The sequence below is a fragment of the Alosa alosa genome, chromosome 7 (assembly GCF_017589495.1).
Source record: "Alosa alosa isolate M-15738 ecotype Scorff River chromosome 7, AALO_Geno_1.1, whole genome shotgun sequence".
NCBI classification, from domain to species: Eukaryota; Metazoa; Chordata; class Actinopteri; order Clupeiformes; family Clupeidae; genus Alosa; species Alosa alosa.
Genome location: NC_063195.1, coordinates 22,466,636 through 22,472,681, shown reverse-complemented (window position 1 = coordinate 22,472,681; position 6,046 = coordinate 22,466,636).

Below are 6,046 nucleotides of genomic sequence, written 5' to 3'. Positions count from 1 at the left end.
AATTGAAAGACATTTTGATGTATCTTAACCTCAAGGTCAGATTACTGTGAATTGAATCAGGCGTTTTGGATCATTGAGGAGTAAAAATTGACACGGGGCAGAATATCCATTTTAACTATTGATACTCTGGCTTGGAGGGAGTTTGGAAGCTTTGACCAACGTTCTATATCCTTTACAATTTGGTTATGTATGTTTTGAAAATTATGAGATGCTATGTGAAAAATAGAAGGTGAAATATCTATCCCAAGGTACCTAAACTGACCCACTACAGGGATATTAGAAGGCAATGGCGTCACTGATCGAATTGAATTTAAATGCATTAGTGATGATTTAATCCAATTAATTTTATATCCAGATATAGTGAACTAAATGTATCAAACACAGATAATATGTGTGGAAGAGAAGTGCCTGTGTCACCAACATAAAGAAGAATACCATCAGCAAATAGAGATATACGGTGTTCAGAATTATTGATAGAGATGGGAACAACAGACGGGTGTTGCCTGATTTTTTGAGCCAGTGGTTCAAGAGAGAGAGCGAAAAGTAAAGGAGAAAGGGGGCAACCCTGGCGGGTGCCCCTTGATATGGTAAACTGTAAAGGGAAGGTATTATTAATATAAACCATGGCAGAGGGGTTTGCGTATAGGACCTTAATCATTTTGATAAAGTCTGAACCTAATCCAAATTTGTCGAGAGTAACCCATAAATAATCTTTTTCTAGCCTGTCGAACGCCTTCTCGACGTCAAGTGACAGGACTGAACATGGTAAATCGATCTCATTAGCGGCATGGATGATGTGGAGAAGCCGGCGTACATTATCAGATGCTAATCTGCCCTTGATGAATCCAGTCTGATCATTATGTATTAACTTTGTCAAAAAACCTTCAAGTCGTGAGGCAAGAACCTTGGCATATAATTTCACATCTCCATTTAAAAGAGATAAGGTCTGTAGTTACCGCATTCAGAGGGGTCTTTGTTTGGTTTAAGAAGTAATGTGATTATTGCAGTGTTGACACTTGAATTAAAAGCACCTTTGTCAATAGCAGTATTAATCATGTTTAACAAAGGTGGTCCAACTATGTCCCAAAAGGCCAAGTATACCTCTAGAGGGATACCGTCCCAGCCTGGGGATTTGCCCTTTTTCATACTGGCAAGAGCCTCTTTCAACTCTTCTAATGGGATTGGAGCAGCTAATTTTTCTGAATATTGGCTAGTGGGGGTGGGGAGTTCAAGGTCCTTGAAAAAGTTTTTACAGGAATCCATGTTTAGGAATACCTCAGAAGAATAGAGGTTGGAGTAGATTTTTTTTAAAAGCTGCATTAATTTCACAAGGCTCAGTTAAAGTAGCAGAAGGTGAAATAGTCATTATAGAAGAACATTTCTCGTTCTGTTTAAGTCGTACGGCTAGTAGATGGCTAGTTCTGGAGCCATTAAAGTAATAATTTCTTCTGGTTCTATGTATTAAAAATTCAGCTCTCTGTCTCAGCTCAGATTTTATTGTGAATATTTTCCCCAACAGGGTGTCAGATTGTGTGTGTTGCCTTTCTGACTCAAGTTGAATAAGAGCATCCTCTAATTCACTTATTTTACGAAGCTTACTTTTCTTAAGATAAGAGGAAAAATAAATAGTTGAGTCTCTAATTGATCCTTTAATAGCATCCCGTAAGAATATAGGATCTTCTACTGAACCTGTATTGATTTCTATAAAAGTGTTAAAGGAATTACTAAGAAAAGTACAGAATTCCTCATTTTGGAGGAGGGATGTATTGAAGCGCCATCATGAGGCTCTAGGTGGAGTATGCATTAATGTAATATGAGCTGAAACCATACTGTGATCTGATAAAGGAGAGGGTATAATTGCTACATTATGAATTTCAGAGAAGGAAGTTGGAGATGCTAATGTAATCTATTCTAGAGAGAGTCTGGTGTCTGGCTGAATAGAAAGTGTACTGTTTTGAAGTAGGATTAATTATGCGATAAATGTCTACCAAACTGAGAGATGTCAAGACATCTTTAATATCTTTTGATGCACTTAATTGGGAGGGGGTTGATTTTTGAGCTGACTTGTCCAAAGCTAGATTAATACAAGCATTCATGTCTGCACCTAAAATAAGTGAAAAGTCATGTAGTTGCGCTAGAACTGAAACTAAATTAGGGAAAAAATCTGATTCATACTGAGATGGGGCATAAACAGAAATAACTGAGATGACAGTTTTAATGTATGAAATTCAGACCATCTTCACTCCCATACTTTCCCATTATATTCAATGAAAGGCTACGTTTCAATACTATTAATGAACCTCTGGTTTTTGAATTTAAAGATGCAGAGGATGCCACATAGTAGTGTCTGTTTGCAAAGCGTTTAGTATCCTGTGTTCTTAAATGAGATTCTAACACTCTTTTTATTAATGGGCACTCACAACCCCACGTCACAAATACCCAACCACCCACTTCCAAACTCATTTCATTTCTGCAGAAAAATAAAACCTTGGAGGTCACTGAGGCCTCTCTCACATATCTCCGTCCAAATACCTTACGTTAGAAATGGCAAAATACAAATACTAGAATCTAACTGAAATCACCAGAAGCTCGCGTCGGGCCGTTTTTACCATTTTACCATCTAGAACGTTAACTTTGTCTAGTCGAACAGCGTGTCGTCCATTATCCCTTACTTAAAGACTATTGCTTCAAAATTATTATTCGGTCACATCCTGTTGCATATTTTAGAGGTTTTTGAGACGGATGTTTTTAGATAGATAGATAGATAGATAGATAGATATATACTTTATTGATCCCTAGGTGGAAATTCAAGGTCTCAGCAGCATACATACAACACAAACACATTATTTAACATCAGAAAGAGTAATTAAAGTATATAATATAAAAACAATAAGGACAGTAGAAGATAAAGAATATGCTAAATATACTAAAATTTTTATTATGACCGCCGCGCAGCGAAGCGGCGGTCATATAGGTTTAGTCATATTTTTTTTAATTTTTTTTGCATGCCCAAATTTCCGTCAATGATTCCCGGGACACTGAAAGACCGGGGTACACGAATCTTGGTGGGCATGTAACCCCACATGGATAGCATGGAACCATCGTTTTTCGTTTTGATCTGTAGCCCCCTGCTGGACTGGACCCCGAAAGGAGGTGGTAGGGCAGACACAGTTTTCTGTGAATATCTCGAAAACCGTAGGGTTTAGGAGGACCTTTTTTTTTTTTTGTATGTTGATCTCAAGGGGTCATGTCAACCCATTCCATAACCACTCATTTCATGTATAGCGCCACCTAGTTAAACACAAAAAAAGTAAAAAATGAGGTGGTGTAATTGAAGGTATCTGTGACCTAACATAGTCAAAACTGCACGAAATTGGAAGTGTAGGATCATTATGACACCCTCTGTATGCACGCCAAGTTTTGTGGAATTCCGTTCATGGGGGGCCACACAATAAATTAATTTATGTTACTATACACCAACTGGCCTGTAGGTGGCCGGAGACAGTTTTCTGTGAATATCTCGAGAACCGTAGGGCCTAGGAGGTCCACCTTTTTTGTATGTTGGTCTAAAGGGGGCATGTCAACCCATCCCATTAGCACTTATTTCATGTATAGCGCCACCTAGTTAAAAATTAAAAAGCAAAAAATTAGGTGTTTTCATCTCAATATCTCTGGCTGACAAGGTCAAAACTGCACGAAATTAAAAGTGTAGGATCATTATGGCACCCTCTGAATGCATGCCAAGTTTTGTGTACTTTCGTTCATGGGGGGCCTTACAATAAAATAATTTATGTGTACATTTAGTGACGCACACCAACAAGGATTCCCGGACACTGAAAGACCGGGTACACAAAAAACTTGGTGGGCATGTACCCCCACATGGATAGCATGGAACCGTCATTTTTCGTTTTCATCTGCAGCCCCCCCGCTGGACTGGACCCCCCGAAATGAGGGTAGGGCAGACACAGTTCTCTGTGAATCTTTTATGGGATGTTGGTCTCAAGGGCCCACATCAACCTGGCTCATAATCACTCATTTGTGATTTGCCCCCGCCCGGTAAAAAATGAAAATGCAATATTATTCTGCTTTAATCGCCCTATCTTCAGTTAAGATGTTCAGAACTGCACCAAATTTTATGTGTATGATTGACCTGGCATTCTCTGGGGTATGCCAAGTTTCGTAGAATTTCATCCATGGGGGGCTAAAAAATTAGGTTATGTGTACATTTAGTGACTGTATACTCATTGGCCTGTAAATGGCGGTGCACACATATAAACATGCACACACACAGGCACCCACATACTATCGGGTATTAGAACGGCCGATACATAATTACAAATTCAATAGGATCAAAAAAGAAAGCCAAAATATTCATCATCATCATCATGGCTGCATTTTCAGTATTGGCGATAAGTAGTCGTTTGTCCACTAGATGGCGCATCGTTGCAGTGAGGCGTAATTTTTTGGAAGTTAAAAGTGGGTTGAAAAAATAATGGACACTTCCTACAAGGACTGTAATTTACCGCAGCAAACATCTAATAAGGACAGGGACGATGTTCACATGAAGTGTAAGTGAGGATGAAGTGAGGATGTTTATCGGACATGCTTGGTTTTACTGCAGGTAATGCGTTAATCTTGTAATATCAATAAGGACCTAGGTAATGTTACCGTTAGCGTTGGTTGAGTGATTGAGGCCCATTTGATTGATTGCATTTGTAGAAAACTATAAATGCGGTTATACCAAGCAAATTGATAGCAGCACTGTTTGTATCTTTCGACTGTCATTTATTGCACGTGCTACAAAAATCATTCTGTGCAATGGAAGATTTACCAACGTTACACCGGGTCTGATACAGTTTTGCCTATACATGCGTGAGACTGAGACACCTGTTTATTTTGTTTTTAAGTGCGTGCAGGGTGTGAGAGGGGAATCGATGTGCTTTGATTCCAGCTTGGTAGTTGTAGTCTGTGAAATTAAAAAGCACGTGTGTGTGAAGTATCCAAACAATGACACCTTCATTTCATTATGGCTGCTTTAGCAACACACCTTAAGCTACTGTGTAGTGGGTCCCATTTAGAAGTGGCTACTTCATTCGCGCTTTCCTTGACTCATGGAACTGCGTGAATGTTATTACAACTTTTCGCCACGATATGGCAGTTTAAGTCCGCTTGATACTGTAAGTCGTAAGCCATTGGTTTCCAAAGGAGATTTTATTTGTGTCGCCAGCATAGCCTATTGACAATTTATGTTGTAAATAGGCCTACCTTATAATCCTACCTGTAGTTTAGGGAAGCTAACAGCTTTCTATTAGGATCTAGTTTGTTAGTTACCGTTTTGTCATAACTCCCTAATGCATTTTTGCATTTAGAATAGCCAGAGCGTGTATATCTCAATCTGAAAATTAAACAATATCGGGTGCCTATGGACTAGGCTGGGTGAACCCAGCCTGATCTGCCCGCTATTTATTTTTTGATTTCTTAAAAGATTGAGCTTGGTCTGATGAAAGCCAGACTAGCCATGGACCTCAGTTACACAATGCAAGGGAACATGAATCAGCCTATATTTGCAATTTAACAATAACGGACAAAAAGCTCTTCAATTTTGGCCCGTTAAAATGTGTATGAACAGTCTAGCGACGCATTTCATCAAGGCCCATTTGGACATGTCAGTTATTTGCACCACTGGTTAGATGTAAAACAGCATTTCGTTTCAGACTAGGCTACTGTTACTTAATTTGTGCATTAACAATAACGTTTCAGACTACTGTTACTTAATTTGTGCATTGACAATAAAGTATTACATGAACTAAAGATGACTAAAATCTTATGTAGAAGAAGAAACATTCACAAAAAATCCATCCATCCAAAATGACCTTTGTTTTTGATAGCTGTTGAAAACGGCATGGAACTGACAGAGATGTTTTTTTGTTTATAAATACATAAAAACAAATAAATAAATAACATTATGCTGATACCTTTTGCTTTTCCCAAATACAATGTAGCCTACAGGTGTAAGTGACCTTTCATCAATCCAGTTGCAATGGAT